Here is a 13,225-nt window from a genome sequence, read left to right as displayed (position 1 = left end):
GTGTGAGGGAAACCGTCCTTAAAAGGGAACCCCCCACACATCAGTCTGCTCCCTGTTTTAAAGCACATCCTGTTACTTTGGACCTGAGGGCTCTTTGTGCATTTGAGTTGCAACAATCTGACTCAAGTACTGTTATTAAACTTAGCAAATAACTCCACAATGTTCCACAATAAAGATTTCAGGGCATTTGAGTTGCTAACAGAGATGCTCCTCTCATTAGAAACTACCCCACTTCTCCTTTGCTTACACCTTGAGCTGACAGTGGGGCTTGAGAGTGTTAGATCCTGGTTGGGAGGCGGGGCTATGGCCTTTAAAGGACTACCTTGATTATCCATGAACCCCATGGTGTTGCTTGAACCTCCCAGCTCCTCAACCCTTCGGGAGACATTGGGGCTGCAGGGGGAATGGGATGAGGTCAGGGGAAGACTGTCCCTAGATAGAGACAGCCTTCTTTCAGCCAACTTGATCTGATTTGAGACCATCACCACAGCACGGTTCAGGAGGCCCTCAATGGTGGAAACTCAGGGAATAGTATGCGGTGACAATTACTTGGTGGCATGTGCTTTTCCCTTCCCCATTATCTTGACCATGCAAACTGTGCGACACCACTAAAGAGCTGTGTCTAGTAGGCCCCAGATGCAGAACATATGCAGGCAGTACAGAACTCACCCCAAGTACAAAAACAACCCAAACAGAAAGTTCAAAGTTACGATGCAGGGATTAATATTTCCAAATTGAAAACCCCCAGTGGGTTTGCACCTGCTTCTCCGGGATGAAAAGTCTTTAGTTCCACTCATGGGCCAGGCAGAAATTACTTCCATTTACTGCGTAAAGCTCTAATGAGATCCAATTCCATTCAAGGTCCAAGGTCAGATGTGGTGACTCCTCGCCAATGGGACCAAAACCAGAGAAGAGTATCTTTGCTTGCGTTGCAGATCCCCAAAAACACTTCATATACCAGACGGAGCAAACAAAAAAAAACAGCAGCCAACAAAAGTGGTCAGGCCACGGGAAACAAAGCCATTAGCTGCCACTGGTGAGAGGATTGAAGAAAGTTCTGAGGGGCATCTCCTGGGGTCATGTACATACTGTGACATGCTGTCCCTACTCGTCTAGACGCTGGTGATAACCGGTAGCCAGACATGGATGAAATATCTCAGCTCTGCATTATTCATTCTCCCTTTATTGTTTAGATTGCAACAACAGTGTGCAATTCATGAGTGAAAATAAGATACATTTTGATCACAATATTTCTTTAAATGTCGTCATATCCATTTATACTATCCTCAAACCATTGGCCTGTTGGAGAGAGAAAACGTAATTCTCTGAGAAGCAAAGAAGTGCATTCTTTGAAATACAAGCTTTTCCACCTACTGTTGTGCAGGAGACTAAAAGTAATGCTATTCATCCAGTCGATCATAGCTGCTTGAACCCTGAAAGAGTTGTTGTGGCAGTTGAATTTGTAAAGGAGATAGAACAATGCTGTTCCAAATGTTTGTTTCAGATGTGGCTGATAATTATTTGAAATTGACGTTTCTAGTTCATTATTGCCAGCTGAAGTTGAAGTCTTGTTTAGGTCAGAGAGGGGAAGGAAATTCTTCACAATGTTACTCTTGCATCATGCTCCACTTTGAGACAATCTTCTCAGATGCTCTTTGTGATAATGTTGAATATAAACTATGCATTTTGCAAGAGGCGCAGGAGATGGATTTGCAACGTTTGAGGGAAAAAGGGGTTGAATTGTTTTACATTATATTTTCTGCACCTGAATCAGTGTGTGATTATAGGAAGACGCGCCGCAGTTAGGGGTGTATTACGATGGCGGGCAGGCTGACCACCGCAACGGGACACGGCACTGACCGCCAATGTTGCGGTGGTCAGGCCATGCAAATTAGGATTCCCCCTCCATGTGCACTCCCCACCCCCTCAACACCCTGGGGGCCCACAACAGGCCCCCAAAATCAAGGACCACATGCCTTTCATGGCGGCATCGCCGCCAAGGAAAGGTCAATTTCCTCCTACATCATAATATGAATGGCGGTGTTGACGTAAATAATTAATTTACTCTTAATTTCTATGCAGGTAAGTACTTAATCAATGATAACTCATTCGAAAATAAAAGACAACAGAGTCCGTGGTGTAAGAGTTCTAAGGGGTTTTATTCCTTGAAAGGAATGGTTATGGCCAAGATATCATGTTCTGAACACCACACAGGATGTCAGAAGGGATAGATGAGCGCGCCAACATTTTATTAACAGTACATAGCTTATATACTTATTTCATAACATAGGTTTACAGTGCAAGAGGCGTAACAGCTGAGAGAAGACAAGATAACAGAATGCACGTGGTACATGTGCGTAGTCAAGAGGCGTGAACTAGAGGTGTGTGCTAGATACGTCACAGATGGGTGTCACGGATGGGTGGCACCAAGCAGAAATGTTGCAATGTCAGCAGAAATCGGAAGCTTGGATGCGCGCGCAGCTGCATGACGTGTAACTGGAGGGGTGCAGGGGACTTGACATTTACACTGACGGAAAGAGACAGAAGTCTGGCATGTCAGATCAACTTGTGCTTCTATCATATCTGATATCTGATGTTTAGGAACTAAGCTATCTGGGCAGAAAGGTCTCTAGAGCAGAAGCCATTCTATACTAACTGTGAGTGCGTGTATAAGCGCCTGAGTGTCTACATGAGATGCGTGGGGCATGGGGCCTTCCATGGAAGCATGGCAACGGAGGCTATGAATTACTTGGATTAGTTGCGTGGAGACAGGTCGGCCCTTTAGCCCTGCAGCTGAGGAAGGATGTTTACTGAAGCTAGCAGGAAGGAATGTATTCTCGGGGAGGAAAACAGATAACTCGAAGGTTATAGTCAATCTTGGCAGGCAGCAGGCTGAGCCGAGCACGGAGGGCCGCGCTAGAAGTAAGTCAGAGTTCACGGGTACGGGGGGGGCAGCCTGGGCTGCTTGCTCTCAGAGTCAGAGAACAGAGAGGTCTGGATGGCAGAAATTCAGGGCCTACTTTAGCCAGGGCTGGAAAACGTAGGAGTACACTGCAAAAAGACGTTGGCATGGCATACTTAGGAACGGACCATTCAACCCATTCATGGTGGGTCTGAAAGAGGACATGTTAACGGTGGACGCAAATGTATTTGCGTCTTCATAGCTGACACAGGAGGGAAGTTACATGCACTTTAACTCGTACATGGAGTTGGTGGGGTACGCGCTAGGGAACATAACTTGACTATAAAATTTATATTACCTCATTCCCTCCTTGTTCCCTACGGACCCTTCATGATATATCAATCCTCATGAATCGATCAGTCTGTTCTTGTAACATTATATGTTCATCTTTCTTTCTTTGACTATTTGAAAGACAACTGGAATGCTCAATGCAGGATGTGGCACACAGTCCACATATCGCTGGCCCACACTGTAGGCATAGGCAGCAACTGAATACTATAACAAGGCCAATGCCTAGGAAGGATAAGATCTTCCATCCCCAAGCAGTTAACGTTGTCCAGAACCAACCGGACCAAGTCCAGGTGCCTGGATTCTGATGTATCTGATTTGCAATTTTATGTAGACGGGTAATAGCTTGATAGACAGATGGTGCGTTTTGTGGAATGAAAACACAGCAACTTGACCCGATGACCTTACAGGCTCCACCTCTATCTGCCAAGATGACGTCAATTACAAGACGATTTTGAAGGACAACAACCCGCATAGCAGATTGCTCCTCTGTTAAGTTACCTAAGGCGGAGGCAGTTTCATGTACTACAGCTTCAAGTGTTCTAGTTAATCTGCGTATTAATTTACTGTTCTGGACGGGTCCTAGAAAGAAGAAGAATCCTTTATTGAAATCAGTGTATTGTTCCCATGCTGTTTCTGTGTAGTCGACAAGTGGAATATCTCTTTTCGGTCTATTCTGTACTAGATTCGTGTTTCTATGGTAATCAGGGGGAGCTAGAAAAACAGGTGGCAGAAGGAATGCGATATAACAGGTACCATCCCAATCTGGAGGCAAACGTATGTATGCGGTATGACCACAAACAAAATAGGAGTGACTGATAGCTTTGAAGGATGATTTACCATGGTCACTGAATTCGACCACAGTAGTGCATTTACTATGACCTACGTGTACTGAACCTTTCTTGCTAACACATAGTTCACCTGTGACTGGTAATACTAACATATGGGGCAGAACTGGAGCAGTCTCGGATTCAACCGTAAGGATCATGAGACTAATTGTGTAGTTACCTAATCCATATACTTCATTTTCCAGATCAGTTCCTATTCGAGTGGGAAGTCCCTCTTTATCAGGATAACAGACGTTGAGCAGGACTAAGTTCAAGTTTCCCCAAACCCAGCCCCCATCGAAAACAGCAATATCAGGATCTAAGGAATTAATTATTTTGAACCATGCTCCACAGGAGCCATTGTGAGTGAACGGGTACGGAAAGAGGGGCAGAGCTCCCTTGTAATTCTGGTAGGGAGGGAGTCGGCCACATATCCAGCAGTCGGTGGCATTATTTGTCTGATGGGAATGGTGTAACATACTAATGAATGTATTGTTGCGCAGCGCAAGTCTGTAAGAGAGTTCATGTGCAGGAAGTTCACTAAAAGTGTGTTCAGCAGAGACATTGTAAGCAGATTGTTCACGCCTGAAAATAGGCCAATATATAGGTAGCAAAATGCTGGCAATAATAATTAGTATACTTAGAAAAAACATTATTAACAACGTCACTATACAGTGACTACGCAGTGATTTACAGTATGTACGTTTCTTTGCCTCTCTCTCTCTCTCTCTATCTCGATCTAGGGGATACATGTCAGAAACTATTTAACCGATTCACCTAGGGGAGGACTTAAACAATTAAACTGTCTGACTTGCTAGATCGAAGTTTCATTCGATATAATTCTTGGGGAGTCTTTTCTCTTTTGGAGACGGTAACGTCTTTCGTTTCAACACAGTCTTTGGTGGGGGTGGACGAGTCAGAGTCCTGTTTCAGTCCGTTTTTTAGTTCATTGCAAAGTTTGATGTGACTCGTGTGGACCCACCCCTTTCTCCCCTCGATCTTCACGGCGGTCCTGGTGGTAAGGAGGACGGTCTTCGGAGACTTCCAGCGGGGCTCCAGCGGACTTTTCCGGTCGAAGTTCCGGACGAGAACCAGGTCCCCAGGACGGACCTCATGCGCCTTCACATCGGTGTTGTCAGGGAAGGCTGCGGCAACCTGTGAACGACATGATTGGAGTGCAGACATCAAGGAGGCAAGGTAATCTGTCAGCATGTTACAATCAACATCAGTGATCTTTTTCGGAATGGGCGTCCCCCACATATTCGGTGGTCTGCCAAAGACCACTTCGTACGGGGATAGCCCTGATCTAGAATGGGCGACCATTCTCATGTAGAATAGTGCCACGGGCAGGGCGACTATCCAGTCGACCCCTTTTTCCTGACAGATCTTTGCAAGGCGTATTTTTAGTGTCTGATTATGCCTTTCTACAAGGCCTGCGGCTTCGGGGTGTCGGACACAGTGGAACCTCCACTGATATCCTAGCAAGAGGGAAACTTGTCTCATCAACTCGGACGAGAACGGCTGTCCGTTATCTGAATACACGACACGGGGCAAACCGTACCGTGGGAAGAATTCACGAACCAGCTGTCTGGCAGTGGTCGGAGCAGTGTAATCTGGAACTGGGTATGCTTCGGTCCAGCGGGACAAAGCACAAACAATTACAAGGACATACTTAAATCCTCTACAACTGTTCATCTGGATATAATCCATCTGGAGGACTTCAAAAGGGTGATCGGGAGGATGGAATCCTCCTTGCTCTACAGGGACGCTTTTACCTGGATTGAACTGACAACAGATCATGCAAGTACGCACTTTCTGTTTTGCTGCTGCTCGTAAGTGTTTGTTATACCAGAGATTCTGTAAACTGTCTAACATCGCCTTCTCTCCGAGATGTGCAGGGCTATGTGCTGTATTTATCATGACTTGAACCATTGAGTCAGGGAGAAACCATATAGATTTTTCCTTCGTCACCCAACCTTGATCTGTCTGAATCCCTCCTAGTTCAGTCCATTTCTTTATCTCATCTGGAGTAGCATGTGTCTGGATATCGATTACGTCTAGGGCGGGATCTCTAACTGCCATACACTTTGTCGGTACTATTGTCTTTGTCACATCCGTAGTCTGGGTGTGAGTCAGTGCTGTATGCTTTGCTGTCTGGTCTGCCAGGTCGTTACCCTGGGAAACGGAATCTGTACCTTTAGTATGTGCTTTACACTTCATGACTGATATGCCCGAGGGCAAATGTATTGCTTCTAACAGTGCTTGAATGAGGGGGCCATGCTGTATCTTGGCCCCATGAGAAGTCAGAAAACCTCGTTCTTGCCAGAGGACTCCGAAGTCGTGTACAACTCCGAAGGCATAACGTGAATCAGTGTATATGTTAACATTTCTGTTCTTGGCAAGAATACAAGCTCGGGTCAGAGCGATGAGCTCTGCTGCTTGGGCAGACAGTGTGTCAATACGATGTGTTTCTTTAATTTCAGTTTCAGTGGTCACGGCATACGCGGCCACTAATTCTCCTGTACTATTTCTCATGCATGAACCGTCCACATAAAGTGTCAGGTCTGGATTTGTCAATGGAACATCTGTTAAGTCTCGTCTAGGTTTTGTTACTGCATTAATGATTTCTATACAATCATGTAAGACTGGATCTGTCATACTTGTAGGTAACAGTGTTGCTGGGTTCAGGATGCTGCAGCGTCTGATTTCTATGTGTGGCTGGAATAGTGTTAATTCATAACCTGTCAGTCGTGCTATAGTTAAGTGTTGGGTCTGGGTTCTGTTTAATAAAACCTCTACAGAGTGTGGTACTTGAACTGTCAACTGGTGACCTAAAACAATTGAATCGCTTTGTCTTATTGCTAACGCTGTTGCTGCTACTGACTTTAAGCACGCAGGGAGTGCCTGTGCTACTGAATCCAATGTACTAGAGAAATAAGCGCAAGGCTTATGTGAACCTGCTTGATCTTGAGTGAGGACAGACAACGCTGTACCATCACGTTCTGTAACAAAAAGTGTAAACGGTTTGCTGTAACATGGTGTTGCTAAAACTGGTGCTTGGCATAATGCTTTCTTTAAGTCTTCAAAAGCTTGTGTATGTTCCTGAGTCCAAGGGAGGACAGTCGAAGTCGCTGCCTCCTGTGTCGTTAACTGGATGAGTGGTTTAGCTAGAAATGCATACTGGGGAATCCATTGTCTGCAGTACGAAGTGAGGCCTATGAAGGCCCGCACTTCCTTTTGTGTCTGGGGTTGCGGCATATTTGCAATTAACTGAATGCGATCGGGAGTGAGCTGTCTCCCCACTTTGGACAGCAAGTGACCCAAGTACACAACTTGCTGAACACAGAATTGTAGCTTCGAAGGAGACACCTTGTGTCCCTTGTCGGCCAGAAAATGTAAAACTGTCAGTGATGCTTTTTCACATTCGGGCTCACTTCGTGCGGTGATCAGTAGATCATCGACGTATTGCAGTAAAGCGGTGTTAACTGGCATTTGAATACAATCTAGTTGTCTTTTCAGTGCTTGACTATAGATGCTGGGGCTTTCTGTGAATCCTTGAGGTGCGCGTGAAAATTTGAAGCTGCGTCCATTTAAACAGAATCCGAAGAGATATTGGCTCTCTGGATCAATAGGCACGCTGAAGAAGGCGTTCTTGAGATCAATTACAGTGAAGAACGTTGCTTCTGAATCAATGGCAGTCAATAAGGATGAGATATCGGGGACCACAGGATACTGTGGGATAATGCATTTATTTAATTCTCGAAGATCAATCACCAGCCGATATACTGGCGGTGCATTGGGATCAGTACGTTTAAGAATCGGAATGATGGGTGAATTACAGATATTGGAGTCGGTCTCGACGACCACTCCTTGGGCAATGAGCTCTTCAATGATTTTCAGTAAAGCCACTACAGCATCGGGTGGTAACTTATATTGTCTGATTCTGGGTAATACAACACCTGCCTTGAGTGTAACACGGTATGGTGTAATGTGCATACATCCTACATCAGTTGGGCCCTTTGCCCACAAGTAATCAGGTATATTTTTCAATCTTACATCAAACTCACGAAGAACATAGTGACCCTTGAAATCCCGCAGAAAGAGTCTAACTCCCTCCGGGGAACAGCAAATTATAGCTCCTAGAGCCTTCAATGTTTTAATTCCTAACAGATTTTCTGGACATGATTTAGTAAGTAACAAGTCTGTAACACGTGATAACGGACCCACAGCCAGGGGGACTGGTTCGGATACTTCATTTACAATAGGCTGTCCTGAGAAACCAAGGGAAACATTTTGTGAGCCTGAGAGGGGTGCCCCTGGAACTTCATCGTGGCTGATTGTAGTGCGACTTGCCCCTGTGTCAATTAGAAACTTTCTGTCTTTTCCCAATACTCGACTGTGTACATAAGGACCTTCTTGATCTACAGGAATCTCAATAAGAGGCAAGCCACCTTCCCTCTCTAGGCTGTTTCACGTATATCGGGAATATTCGGGATAAGCGGACTGGGCGTACTGGTACATCTGTTGTGAAACTTGCTGAGTTGCAGCAATGGGCTGTGGCTGTGGTACTGCTACGGTCTGTGCTGGAGTCGAAGAAGCATGCATAGGCTGTGTATTCTGTGTAGACTGAGGCTGGCTATGGTCTTGTCTGGGCGGATGCGGTCTTTCTTTAGTTTTACCTGTCGCTATATTATGTTTCAGAACTGGGCATTCGTGTACGTAGTGACCTGGCTGTTTGCAGTAGTTACATGTCCCTCTAACGGGAGCTGCTGTGTGATTTGTCTGGGTCACACCTTTTCTGTGACTGTCGGATGGAACCGTCTGAGCTACTAACATTTTCATCTTTGTGTCTTTCATGCGTTTTTGGTCCTGCTCTTGTTCTTCTCTAATTCTGTTCTGGTGATATTGTAACATTTGTAACATCTGTGATGGCGTATTTGCTTGCCATGTACTCTCGACTTTATACACTCTATTTTTAACTAATGGTAGAGAATTCTCGACTAACTTTGATACAAACAGATGTGGGTACGACTCGCTACTTGGCTGGAGGCCACTATTGATAATAAAACATTTCTCGAATCTTGAATAGAAGTCACTAGTATCTTCATCATGTTTCTGTTTGCAGGACGAGATGGCGTCCCAATCTTCCTTCCTAGTTGTCAATAATCTGGGCAGGACCTGTACTATCAAACCTGGTAATGCTTTAGTTTTGTCCCCAAGGCCTAACCCTGGAACCCGTTTTTTCTCTTCATCTTCTATTTCTGCCCAGGCAATCTTTGTGTCTCCCACCTCCCATTCCTTTTCCTTTAGTTTCTCGAATATACCCGTAGGCAATAATACTTTCAACATTTTCATGATATCATCATACGTGTAGTCTCCCATCAGTAACATGTCTTTAAGCTCTCTATGAAAACCTGCCGGGTCTTTATCATGGCACGGAACTAATTTCTTCATTTCTAACAGTTCTAATTTAGTCAGAGGCGTGTGTACATACACGCGTTTCAAGACTTTATCCTCACCCATAACAGGGTGCACTTCTCGTAAGGGGTTCTGACTTTCAATACCACCCCCGCATTGCATGTGGTACATTTTCCTTTCTGGAGGTGGGGCGGGAACATATTCAGAGCTTACAAAGGTATCATATCTGTGTCGCTGTTCTAGAATTATTTGTATTAGTTTGGTGCTTAAGCCTCTCCATCTATCCATCAGTAATGCTTCTAGTGTTTCATGTAAGGGACCTGGATCAGAATAGTGCTTTCTGTATTTGATGAGAAGGTGCTGAATCATGTATACACCTGCTAATTTCTGTTCGTCGGGGGAGAGGTTCAGAAATGTCTGTGCTACGGTATCATCATTATATATGTCTGCATTCTCGGCCCATGATACAGCAGATCGGGCTAGTTCTTGTTCATCCATAGAATTGAGTACATGGTACCCAACTCGATCTCGAAGCCTTTTATCAGTTTCCTGGAACTGATGCTCAGCGGAGTTCGGATTTGTTAGGGCAGAGAAGAAAACTCTCTTGCTCTCCGGACGGATACCCTTCCTAAGGTAAGTTCCCTTACCTACATATGCTATGGTGTCTATATTTCTTTCGGGTTCTTCAGATTCTTCTTCCTCCTCGGAGGAAGCCTTTTCTTTCTCTTTCTGGTGTACTGCTATCACTGCTTTCCTAATTTTCTTGTACATAGAGTCTATACAATTTTGTCTGTCATATTTTCCATCAGCTATATTTTGACCCCACTTGTTTAATGCGTCTAATTCACTCTGATCTGTTCCGGGCCTGTCTCGTTCTCTTATTAGGCAATTTATGAAAAATCGTAGTATCAGTGCTTGTATGGCAACTTTCTGTTTCTCCAGGGCATCCTTAATACTGTCAGGGTCTTTTCCTGTCTGAACAAACTCATATATTCTATCTAAACGATCTTTCATTCCTGCATAACATAACAAGCTATCAGTAGCCGATCTTAGCCGTAATGATGCTAATATCATTAAATCGTCCCTTCCGGGTACTGGATCATATCTGCAAAGTGACATGTTTTCTTTTAATGCGTCAAGGCGGGATGAATTAGAAGAGTGGGGTGACCTGTACGTGAGAGGACTCTGCATATCTCGGATATTGAATCTATGAGTTGGTGGCGGGGTCTGAGGACCCGCGGTCGCACCTCCTGAAACGGAAACTTGTGTGTTACCTCCCTGTGGAGGCTGTATCTGTACGTGACTTTGTCGTTTAGGTGGATCAGGCAAACGTGATTTCGGTAGGTCTGTTTTGAGTACGGGAAGTGGCGGGGCTGGCGGAACAGGAGAAGTCTGTTGTGGTACCGGCGGAACATGACCTGGGGGTGGAGTGCCACCCCCGTCCCTGTCAGTAGGCAGGGCACGAACAGGCAGATTGGTGTAAGCTGGTGCTACATCTTCTAGGTAGGAATTTAGGAATATGTCTTTAGTAGTCTTGTGCATTACTTTAGTTGGAACTAATGGTGACGGCAGATTTTTCGGTATCTCTGAAATGGCGTCAGGTGTACCCTCGGCCAACAGATACATGTTGTTCACTTGACTATTTCGGATGCGATCTATTTGTTCTGATTTTACTCGTATTCCTTCGCTAACTAGTTCATTTTCCTGGGCCTTTTCTGATTCTCTGAGTCTGTCTTCTCTACGGAGTGCTCTTTCAGCACGTTTATGTGATTCCTTACGCCAAAATTCTATGGCGTCTTTCTGGGATTGTCTGGCTTTCTTTTTCCGTAATGCTTCTTCTACCTTAATGATGCACTCGGCATCCCATGTTCCGTTAACTGGCCATCGGTATCTTTCTTCTAGGTGCTTTGTATACTCGGTCCATAATTCTAGATACAGTATGGCGTCTATGCCATGTTTGTTATACATAAAATTGCCTGGAGTGTCCCTAGGGGGAATAGGGATTTCTTCCTCTAACATCCCTTTCCTAGTTCCTATCTGCTTTAACTTGTTGAAAAACGGCATTGTGCCTACTTGATACTGAAATGCTCGATCCTGGATACCTAATTCGGAGTTTTAACTAGTTATACAAAAACACAATAATGCACATAAAAACAGTCACATTCATACCACGACATTAATTACAAAAACATTAAAAACATAGATGACGACCCCCCTTTTCTAGATGTACTGCTCAACAGTACAGATACACTGTGGTAACAGTGCAAAAATGCAGAAATTCGGAATACTGGATATACTGCTAAACAGTACAGATACACTGCCTAAAAACAGTGCAGACCGGACTTGCGTACCCAAACCCGTCTAGATACGACCCAGCAATGGTACTCACCGGGAAGCACGGAAAACAGAAGGCCTCGGAAAACTCGACTGGACTCGACTCGGGACTTCGGAAAACTTCGGGAAACTTCGGAAAACTTCGGAAAACTTCGGAAACCTGGTGGGCCTCTTGACACCTCGGACCTTGCTTCTTTCGGCTGGGCTCTGGTCGGGATCCTCCGCACTCCTCACCGCCTCGTCTGGGTACTGATCGCAGTCTTCGTCACCTCCGTGGGTCAGAGGGAGATGCAGGAAATCCTGCCGATACGCGTATGTTTCCAGCTAACTGACGGCAGGGGGCACAGGTTGCAACGCACCAACCGGCGCGTGAGGTGGGGGAGGGGTCCCTATTCGGGCGCCAAAATGACGTAAATAATTAATTTACTCTTAATTTCTATGCAGGTAAGTACTTAATCAATGATAACTCATTCGAAAATAAAAGACAACAGAGTCCGTGGTGTAAGAGTTCTAAGGGGTTTTATTCCTTGAAAGGAATGGTTATGGCCAAGATATCATGTTCTGAACACCACACAGGATGTCAGAAGGGATAGATGAGCGCGCCAACATTTTATTAACAGTACATAGCTTATATACTTATTTCATAACATAGGTTTACAGTGCAAGAGGCGTAACAGCTGAGAGAAGACAAGATAACAGAATGCACGTGGTACATGTGCGTAGTCAAGAGGCGTGAACTAGAGGTGTGTGCTAGATACGTCACAGATGGGTGTCACGGATGGGTGGCACCAAGCAGAAATGTTGCAATGTCAGCAGAAATCGGAAGCTTGGATGCGCGCGCAGCTGCATGACGTGTAACTGGAGGGGTGCAGGGGACTTGACATTTACACTGACGGAAAGAGACAGAAGTCTGGCATGTCAGATCAACTTGTGCTTCTATCATATCTGATATCTGATGTTTAGGAACTAAGCTATCTGGGCAGAAAGGTCTCTAGAGCAGAAGCCATTCTATACTAACTGTGAGTGCGTGTATAAGCGCCTGAGTGTCTACATGAGATGCGTGGGGCATGGGGCCTTCCATGGAAGCATGGCAACGGAGGCTATGAATTACTTGGATTAGTTGCGTGGAGACAGGTCGGCCCTTTAGCCCTGCAGCTGAGGAAGGATGTTTACTGAAGCTAGCAGGAAGGAATGTATTCTCGGGGAGGAAAACAGATAACTCGAAGGTTATAGTCAATCTTGGCAGGCAGCAGGCTGAGCCGAGCACGGAGGGCCGCGCTAGAAGTAAGTCAGAGTTCACGGGTACGGGGGGGGCAGCCTGGGCTGCTTGCTCTCAGAGTCAGAGAACAGAGAGGTCTGGATGGCAGAAATTCAGGGCCTACTTTAGCCAGGGCTG

This window comes from Lissotriton vulgaris, chromosome 2_1 (genome assembly GCF_964263255.1).
Source record: "Lissotriton vulgaris chromosome 2_1, aLisVul1.2, whole genome shotgun sequence".
NCBI lineage: Eukaryota > Metazoa > Chordata > Amphibia > Caudata > Salamandridae > Lissotriton > Lissotriton vulgaris.
The sequence above is the reverse complement of the archived record's forward strand: the minus strand, read 5'-3'. Positions refer to the sequence as shown.